Consider the following 10,606-nt stretch of genomic DNA (forward strand, 5'->3'; position numbering starts at 1 on the left):
AGCGGGGGGGGTGGGGAGGGGAAAGGGGAGGAGACGAGCTGGGAGGGGAGGGGAAGAAGAGGAGGGAGAGGGGGAAGGGAAAGGAGAAGGGAGGGGAAACTGGTGTGGAGACGGGGAAGGGAGAAGGGGAGGAGAGGGGGAAGGAACTGGGGAGTGGGAGGGGAGGCGATCGAGGAGGAGGGAAGGGGGAGGGGAGAGGAAAAGGAGGGACTGGGGAGATAGAGCTTGGAGAAGGAGAGGGGGAGGGAATAGGAAGCGGTGGGAGGAGGGGGGAGGGAAGGGGATTAGAAGAGTGCTGGGGAGAAGGAGCGAGTGGAGGGAGGAGGCCAGGCCGAGGAGGAAGAGGGAGGCGGTGGAAGCCTGAGCGAGGACTCTCCCCAGGGAGCCTGGCCTCTTGCCTGTTTCCCCCAGCTGCAGGGGCGGCAGGGGGAGGAAGGGGACTGGGATGCCCATTCTTTTCTAAAATACACAGAGAACAGAGGCACATTCAAAGATCCGAGCACCCCCAGTGCATTTTCATTTCCGGGGCTTAGCTGTTGTTTGCCAGGCAGAAGGGAAGGGGTGGGGATGGGGAGAAACACCAAGTAGTAGCATCAGACATCATTTAACTTTTTATGAAGAATCCTACAATCTACTGGACTCCCAACTGCCCAGTGATTACAGCCTCATGGTGAGACTGCCCTCCATCTACATACATCAACTACTCGTGTGGTCATAGAAATGATGTGATTACATAAGAGACCTAGTCAGATACTACCCAAATACTCCTGTATGTATATCCAACCTATGCATGTGTATTTGTTTGCAAAACTGTGTAAATACACACACGTCTGTGTATATACAGTATGTTAGCTTATCTGGAAAGCATTTCATCTGTAATAAGCCATTAATTTTAAATTTCTATCCAGACCCCAAAAATCAGTAGAGAAAAACACAGCGAAGAGGGTATACACACACTAAACACCACGTTGTAATTGAAATGTTTCTACCCAAATGTATTGTAAATTAGGCATATGGTCGTATTTATCTTAGGCTGGGTCTGTTTTAAAGGTTTGTTCGATCATCTCTCATTATTTAGCAAAAATAAGATCATTTGCTACATGTTTACCAAATACATGCATCGGCAACAGCAGAAACCAGAGTTTTTCCATCTTATACGTTTGGTGTATATCACGTCAGCACAAGTCATAAAATATTTCTTAGAAAACTGATAATGTGCTGGGGTGGTTAAACTTGGGGGGGGGGGGGGGGAATGGGAGGGGCAGGGTTTTGTTGTGGGTTCTATCCAGTAAAACCTAAGCTCCATGAGAGTTAAGGACTGTTTTCTTTTTCTCTCCCTGTATATGAATTTTTCGGACAGTGCCTGGTACATGGCAGACTGTTAGTAAATGTTTATTAAATCGAATTGAAGGAGGTAAATAGTCACCATTTAGAGAAAATAAGATGGGAAGTCTTTCATATAGAAAAGGGGGAAAATCTAACTTTTTGTTGCATAGAGAGACTGCATTATAAGCCTTCAATCTAGTTTTGAAAATATAATTTGTAACAGATTTTGCTTTATTTTGAATAATTACTTTCTTCTAAGCAAAGTAGTTCATTTCTACATGCTTGTTAAGCAAGAGGTTTTGTGTGTTGGACTTTCTTCAAAATGAAAATTCGTAGCACAGAGTTTTCTTCAGCTCATGCACAATGAATTTAATGCAGCTGAAGTACATCAGAAAATACTCATTTAAAATCATTGTTAAGTGTTCAGAGACTGACTAAATACCTTGAAAAAAATCTGCCAGTTATCTATCTACCCATGGTCTGGAAGCTTTTTGGTTAGAGTCCTAGCTAGTGAGGCTAAGGCCAGAGGGTTCAGCCTGTCCCTAGGGTACACTTAGTTTCTCTTGTATGGCCTTAGAGTGCACCCCTGTCTATGCCCATTTAACTTGCAGGTGCAAAGCCTTGGCCACCAGAGGAACTGAGAAAAGGAGCATAATTGGAAACTGGCCAAAGCCAGTGGGCAGGGGGTGGGGGGAAACCACCTCAAAGCATTTCCATGCCTTACTATATGAAAGAGAGACTAGATATGACACGTTATCTCTAAGTCCATGTCCACAGCACAGAGACTGTCAAGAGTGTTGTAAGTGCACAAAACCTCCAGATCACATCACAGAATTACTATCATAGAGAACTAGGCTTGGCTTCAGAAAGACTGGAAAATACCTAGCTGGTATTTTTCTAATTTTTAATTGTTAGTCATTAACAATTTGTATAGGAGGAGAGGGGATCACCTGTGTAGGATGGTCACAATTTCAGCATCTGGGAGAGATGTCAGTGCCAATTAGTCTAGTCCCTAGCAGGAAGCAAAGGTCGTCTCCTGCCTTCAGAATAATCACCCAATCTTTGCTTCAAGACTTCCAGTGCCGGCAAGTTTCCTTCAGCTCATTTGGAGTTCTTTATCACAACTCACTTCCTCTCTGGGCCTCAGTTCCCTGATCTTCCAGATGAGGGGGTTGGAGAGGGTGATCTCTCAAGTCTGTTCAGCTCTGCTTTTCTGTGTTCTGTGATCCCAGGACCTCACAAAACCTCATGAAACAGATTCACATATGTTGGGGTTTCAGACCATCTCATGTACAGAAATAATTTCTCTGAGTCTTCTTTTCTTGGAGCGTGCTATTTTCTGTAATAGAAGCTGTTCTTTTAAACCAGAGATTCTAAAGTAGATCAAGATTCAATTCAAATTGGCAAGTGTTTATTGATCACAATATAACAAGTATTTATTGATCACTTAAGGTGGACCTAGAGCCTGGGAGATGTGAATTCAAAAACAGGCTCTGATGCTTGCTGGCCATGTGACCCTGAGCAAGTCACTTAACCTCTGACTCAATTTCCTCATCTGCAAAATAAGGATAATAGCAACTACCTCCCCGGGGTGTTGGATCAAATGAGACAGTATTTGTAAAGCACTTTGCAAGCCATAAAATGCCATGTAAATGGCATTATTATTCTGTTGTTACTACGAGCTAACTAGAAGTTAAGTGGGGATGCAAAGATAGAAATGAACCTTTACCTGTCCTGGAAGAACTTGTGCTTTTTCCTGGGAGGAATGAATGCACCACTCTGTGGGAAGCAGCATTACACAGTTGAGAGCAGAGGCCCAGTCAGTGGACACTGGTGGGGGCTCGGAAGCTTTGTCCCTCACCTTTGTGACCTTGGTTAAGTCATAACTTCCCGGAGCCTCAGTTTCTTCCTCTCTGCAATAAGGAGCTTGAATTAGATGACTTCCAGTGTCTCTTTCAGCCCTAAATCTATGATCCTAAGGGGAGAGACAGAGACAGAAAGAGAGAGGAAGGAGGATAAAGTTCGTAGGGAGGGAGGGGAAAATAGGAGGAGACATAATCCCGGCGGCTTCCTGTAGGAGATGGTCGCTAAGCTATGCTGCTGGAGGCTCTATGAAGCACAACATACCAGCTTGGAGGCAGGCACCTGAGGCCTTATTAGCAGGTGCAGAGCCTGGTTGCCTCCCTGTATCTCCCTACCCACCCACAGCCCTCTCCTTTGCATGAAGCAAAGCAGTGCTTCTTCCACAGTTTTGTCAGTTTGTAGATCAGAGATTTAAAGTTTGAAGGGACCCCAGAGGCCATGTGGTTTCCCGCACAGACTCCAGCTTTATAGGGGGGGAAATTGAAGCCCAGGGAGGTTAAAGGAGCTTCCCCAAGGTAGCTCAGGTAATAAGCATTGGAGATAGAATTGGAAGCCAGGTCCTCTAAGTTCAAAGCTAGTGCATTTTCTTTCCACTGTTATCAGTAAACATCTCAGGGGCTTCCCATCTTCCCTCATCTCAAAAACAAAACAAAAACCTTAAGTCTTAGGGAAAATGAATAGATGGAGCTCATCACCCTTCCCCAGGAAAAAAGTGAGAGCCACAGGAATAAAGAATCTCTAAGTAAATTGCATACACCCTGCCCCACCTACCCTCTCTCTGGATAAAGTCTGCTGTACTGGAGTGGGGGAAGGGAAACTCTTTGTAATAATGAAAGTTCCCCCAAATGGCAACTATTCTGCTTTATGTCTACAGCCATCAGTGACATAAAGAGACCGCAGTTAGGGCTTAGGTTTAATTTCTATTATCAGTCTGCTCATCCGTGGGGACAAGAGGCCTTTAATGTGAACCCTGCATAGAAATACCACAGGCAGGTCATAGGCAATTGTTACTTCACCCTCTCAAGTTGCAACATATCCGGTGTGAGAATTCACAAACTATATTGAAATTCAAGCAATAATTAGGCACCGTGGGGTGAGTTAAGGACAAAGGAGCACCTCTATTCTGCTCATTTTCAGGGCTGGCTCCTTAAGTGAAAACCTCCCTCTGCCCTGAATATAATGTCCATGTGTTTCTAGCAGGAAGAAGCTACTTTGTAACTTTTAAATGAAGCCTTCCAAAGACTGGTGCCCACAAGATTAAGAAAGAGACTGATCTGGTTAATTACCCAACAAAGAGAAACCTCATCCCAGTAACTGTTACCAGAAGTTACATATATGTTGTAAAATGACTAAACAAATCCTAACTTGTTTTATTTTAGCACTATCACACCCAAAGGGTGTGGTATGATGAGATGTCGAACACCTCTGTAGCTTTGATCCCCAGTGAAATAGTTTTAAGGTGAAAGAGGACTGGATTAACTCAGGCTAAGAGGATCTCATTGCATAGGGAGGTTTTTTTTTTTTTTAAGTCCTCAAGATTATGTATTTAAAACTTATCTGTGGTTTCTCCTCCCCCCCCCCCCAGCAATGTATTAAAGCAAACTTGGGTATATGAAATGAACATTTCATGGAATCATATGCTTAGAATTTAAAGAGATGTTGGAGTCCCAGTCAAATCCCTTCATTTTACAGATGAGGAAACTGAGGCACCAAGAGGCTAAGTGAATTGCCCAGGGTCACACAGCTAGTAAGTGTCTGAGGTATGATTTGAACTGAGGTCTTCCTGACTTCAGGTCCAGTACTCTCCCCACTATACCACATTCCCTCTCTTAGTCTGACACACTGCCCCCTTATTTTACCAATTGAGGGTACTTAAATGACTTGACCAGTGTAACACAGGTAAGTGGTAGACTAGGACTGATCCCCAGGTCCTCTTCCTCCAAGTTCAGGATGCTCTCGACTGTGCTACATTTCCTAATAATGCTTGAATCTCTTCACATTCAGAGCCAGAAGGGACCTCAAAGGGCATCTGTTACAATACAATGCCCTTATATTAGAGATGAGGAAACTGAAGCCAATAGAAGCCACATCACCCCACCTGCCCTGCAAACAAGGCTGGGTTGGGTTTTTTTTCCTCTAAAAGACAATAAAAGTACCCTGTAGACTTGATCAGGCAGGATTCTAAGGACTAGAATCAGAACTGTGAAAGTTAATGTTTAACAACTGGCTGGGGGTGGGGGTGGTGGATGTGCACATGACACACTTTTTAACCTGTGTTATTAAGACTTTTTCCTATCACTTAAATCTGGACAGTCAACAGGACAATAAATCAGACCCTGATTTTTAGTGTTTGCCAATTTCTGAAGTATAACTGCCCTTACTGAAAATTTAACAATTTAGCTCTTGTGAGCTTGAATGAGTTCACACCACCACCCCGGCCAGCCTGCAATCATTGGCAGAACTTCCTGGTTTCTTAGTTAAAAAGCCCAGCAAGTGAAGAAGAGCCAGGGGCTCCTCCAGCTTCACCCACTGTGCTGTCCAAGTATACCACACTCCCTGACTGACTAGGAGGCAGGGAAGCTTCCCCCAAATAAATGGACATGGCCTTGCTGAAAATCTCCATTCTATGGTTAAATAAACTTCCTCTTACTAAATGTTAGGTGGTCAGTGAGAGTTTTACTGGACTAACCTGAATCAGGTCTAAGAATGTTAAAAATGATTTACCCAAGGTCTCCCAGTAGAAAACATCAGGACTGAACCCAGACCTGCTGACTCCAGATCTAGGATTCTGTCATTTCCCACCTGCTGGTAGATTGTCAATCATATAATTCTTTTTATGCCTACTACTAATGCAGGAATACAATAAATGTAATGCCTTTATTTTAAAAAAATAATCATAGGCCTCTTGTTTTTATCTTTTTCAATGTGCGTGTTTCTTTCTGACTTAACTAGTGCAATTCTTTATGGTTTTCCAGCTCTCTCCTTTTGACATCCAGAGGTGGTGATGACCTCAGTCACACATCTTAAGATCTCAGTGCATGAGCTCCTTTTTGTCCCTCCATGCTTAGCATTCAGGTTGTAACCCTGCTTCCTTGAAATGCACTTTGCCACAGTTTTCCATACCTCTGTGACTTGATTTCACTGCTATAATGAACTTTACTTAAATCTCAAAAGAAACATGCAACCATTTGATTTGGGCATATCAATGCGTGTGCAAATTGCAGAAAATGCAGGTCACATCTCTTTCAGATGCAGTAAGAATGTAAATCCTAGCCCCCAGTAGTGTGATGACTCAAAGGGAGAACCCTCTCTCTGTTTACTGGTCAGTGCATGTCCCTACTAAATCTTCCTCTTGTATGTTAGGCTTGTCATGATTTTAAGGCAGAAGCTACTCCAGTCTAGTGTCCTCATTTTAAAGGGGAAACTGAGGCCTAGAGAGGTGATTACCCAAAATCATGCTACTGATTCTCCACTTTTCCTCAGCCACCTGAGTTATTAGTGCACTCTGCACCTCCCCTCCCCCATGTACTTTGTATATATTTTTGTATTAACTGGTTACATATTGTTTCCACCCAGGGCAGGTCCATTTCATTTTGACATGGTATTCTCAGTACTTAGCATTCACCTGGCACATAGTAGGTACTTAAAAAATGCTTGCTGAATGATGTAGAAACTGTTGAAGTTGGGACAGGAATCCAACATTTTTCCACTGGGCTCCACTGCCTTTCAGGGCCACAGAATTTTAGTTATAAGGAATCTTATAGGCCATCTTGTCCAACCAATACCTAACAGAGAATACCCTCTACAATACATGTGGCCATCCATCCAGTCTTTGCTTAAAAACCTTCAGTGAGAGGAAAGTAATCACTGACTCCAGAAGCAGCCCGATATACTCTAAAATGGACTCTTTCATGCAGGCAGACTCTACTTTTAGCTATAATGCCATCATGGAGATGACATATCTTAAAGTATATCAGTACACAGGGAAATATTTACTACATAAAGACTCTTGCCTTTCTTTGTTATGAGATTTGGGAAAACCATGGATTTTGAGTGGGTAACAGCCTGGAGAAATGAATCAAGAATCTTTTTTGGGTTACTTGAGTGAGAAAAGCTGAAAAATGCCCAAAGGCAGAAAGTTGGTGTGGCACAATAAAAACTGTGAGGATCCTTATTACAATGTTCACTCTCACAAATGAGTCTTAGATCGTGGAACAAAGCTGAATCTCCCCCTCAAGGTTCTCAGGATATCTCGGAGAAGTTACAGTGACTCTACTGCCATTGGATTGAGTCCCCAGAGTATTCTTCCCAAGATTTTCAGTTGAGAATCACTTCCGTCAGCCAGCCTTAAGGAACTTTTAGGAATGAGTGTTTTATAAGGCGATGAAGAACATCTCCCCCCAGATGCACAACATACTCTTCCACAAGCACACATAGAGTCCGGAGGAAAGTGGGCTCCAGCTTAGAGAGTACATATGGTAACAGGACAACTCACAGCTCATGATTACTGGAAGCCCCTTTCTCCCATTGTAGGTGTTCAAGAAGGCCCCCTTTTTAGGCATGATCTATCGCCTTTGTTGGTTCTTGGGGAGCTGTGAATCTATATACAGTCTGTCTTTGGGTCACAGTACAAATTGAAATGCAAACGCTGATCCAGAGATGCCACTAGGGCACCAATGGGAAAAAGGGAAGTCCAACATCATTCAGTTCTTACAAGCTCATAACCTCTGATCGAAGGAGGAGATTGGGGACAGGGGTACATGGAAGGAGACTTAGGCCAAGGCCAAGGCAACTGGTTTCAACTCCACAGAACAAGCTGCCCCTCCCAGATTAAGCTATTACCTCTAATCTCATCACCATGCTGCTAAATCAAGCCTTGACTGACTCCATCTACCGTGTTTCCCCGATAATAAGACCTATCCCGAAAATAAGCCCTCCCCTTACTGTGTAAGATTCCTCTAAAATAAGCCCTCCCCCGAAAATAAGCCCTATTGAGATTGCTACTGTAGTGAAGGTGATCCCCTGCGCTACACGCTACATTACGGTACCCTCTGTATGCACCGTTCCCCCCCCCCCCACGCCTGCCTCGCTCCGAGCTGCATCCAATCAGAGCTGCAGCAGTGAGCGCGTCATCCTGTTCTTCCCCAGTGATTTGCTTGCTGTCGCCATTGAGAGCAGTGCTTCGGAGGAGAGCTGAGGCAGGACAACATAAGCCCTCCCCTGAAAATAAGCCCTCTGGTGTTTTTCTTTCCGAAAAATTTAATAAGACAGTGTCTTATTATCGGGGAAACACGGTACCTCAGCCTCCTCTCCCCTCTGATTGGAGGTCTGGAAAGTAGAGGACCAAAATGCTTTCCTTGGAGAGGACAGGAACCTGGACTTTTGGCTCACTCGACTGTATCTGCTGCCCTGCCTGGTTGCTACTCTACAGAACAAGATGCCCTTGAGCCTGTTCTGGGCTTCCCCCTTCCCTGCTTCCCTGGCTCCTTTTGTGTGTTGTTCCCCCTCCCCCATTAGGTAACAAACTCCTCGAGGGCAGGAACTGTCTTTCTTTTTGTTAATTGTATCTCTAGTGCTTATTAGCACAATGCCTGGAACATCATAGGAATTTAATAAATGTTTATTGGGTTATTAGGTATAAATGTGAATACACCTACCTACATATACATAGTTAAATATAACATACATGTTATATATACATATATCTAATACACACATGTATGTATAATTATACACACATGCAACTATATACATGTATGTATAACTATACATAGCTATATACAATTTAATTCGATCCTCACAATAATCCTGGGAGGAAAGTACTCTGATTATCCCCATTTTACAGATAAGGAAACTAAAGCTGAGAAAGAATAAGTGACTTGCCCAGGGTCACACAGTTTATGTGTATCTGAGGCAGAACTTGAACTCAGGCCTCACTGATTCCAAGTTCCTTATACTCTCCACATGCCTTGAGATGTCCCTAAGATCCTTTTAGCTCAAAATCTAAATTTCAGCTTGAAATCAAAATGATATGTATGTACCTTCCAGAGGCAGCAGGTGTCACAGTGCTTAGAACACCTGTTCTAGAGTCAGAAAGACCTGAGTTCAAATGTGATCTCAGATACTCACTGTAGTATGACCCTGGGCAAGTCACTTAACCTCTATTTGCCACAGCTACCTCAACTGGAAGATAAAATATTATTAAATAATATTATATTAATTATTGCTAATAATTATTAATCTCATATTAACAATATGGGATAATAATAGTACTTAACTTGAAGGGCTGTTGTGCAGATTAAATAAGATAATGTTTGTAAGGCACACAGTACAAGTCCCTGGCACATAGTAGACTCTACACAAATGGGTATCCCCTTCTTTCCCCCTATAGACTTTGCCCCATTATTGCTTCTGACTTAAAAATAAAAAGGCCATTGACATGAACTTGAGCTCCAAACTCTGAAGACTTGGTGAGTTCAGTGTGCTAGCCAGATAAAACCAAGTTCATGTGAGGCTCATTTAATAACACCCATTGTCATTGTAGGCATCATTGTACTTCATGATGAGTGCAGAATTGCAGACTCCGAGTTGGAAGGAAGGGACCTCAGAGGTCACTGAGTCCCACCCGTAACTGATCAAGAATTGACACTCTAATATAGCTGACATTCAAGACCTCCAGGGAAGGGGCATCTACCAGCTCCTCAGGAGGCCCATTCTAGTTGTCCACATCTTGAATTGTCACAAAATACTTCCTGACATTGAGCCTAAAATTTTCCTTTTTGCAAGTTTCACCCATTGCTCCTGGTTCAGCTCCAGGCCTGATCCCTCTCCCATGTGATGGCCCTTCAGATACCTAAAGGCAATGACCAGGTCCCCTCTGGTAAGTCTTTTCTTCTCCACATTAAATACCCCAGCTCCTTCAGCCAGTTGTGCGTACAGCATGACCAGATGCACCTCAGCTTTCTGGTTGTCCTCCTCTGGACAATGTAGCTTGTTAATATCCTTCTTAAAGTGTGGCATCCAGAACAATAATTTCAAATGATAAGCAAAGCAGCAGGGACCAAAGACCATTTTGTCTAGGAATAGCTCATGGGACAGATCAGTTTCTACTTCAGATCCCAAGAAGAAAACCCTACAGTCTGGAGGGAGCCTACCCAAGGCAAGGATTCAATGAGTAAGACATGACATGGTTAGATCCAGTCCTCACTGAGGAACATAGAGACCTTGAGAGAGACTCCTGGAGAGTCACAACTCAAATGTACAAAAACAGTTGCACAATAAAGGCTAGGTTGGAATAGGAAGGAGGCCTGTGGGAGGCTGAAGCCCCAGAGCATTTCTGAGGTCACTGAAATGAACATGAAGTTGGCCTGAGGTCCCTTGAAGACACCTGGATTTAAAAGTTGGGGGCTTAAGGGCA

This window comes from Petaurus breviceps, unplaced genomic scaffold, assembly GCF_028583685.1.
Source record: "Petaurus breviceps papuanus isolate PSGF00001 unplaced genomic scaffold, PetGlider_PUasm1.0 173, whole genome shotgun sequence".
Classification (NCBI taxonomy): domain Eukaryota; kingdom Metazoa; phylum Chordata; class Mammalia; order Diprotodontia; family Petauridae; genus Petaurus; species Petaurus breviceps.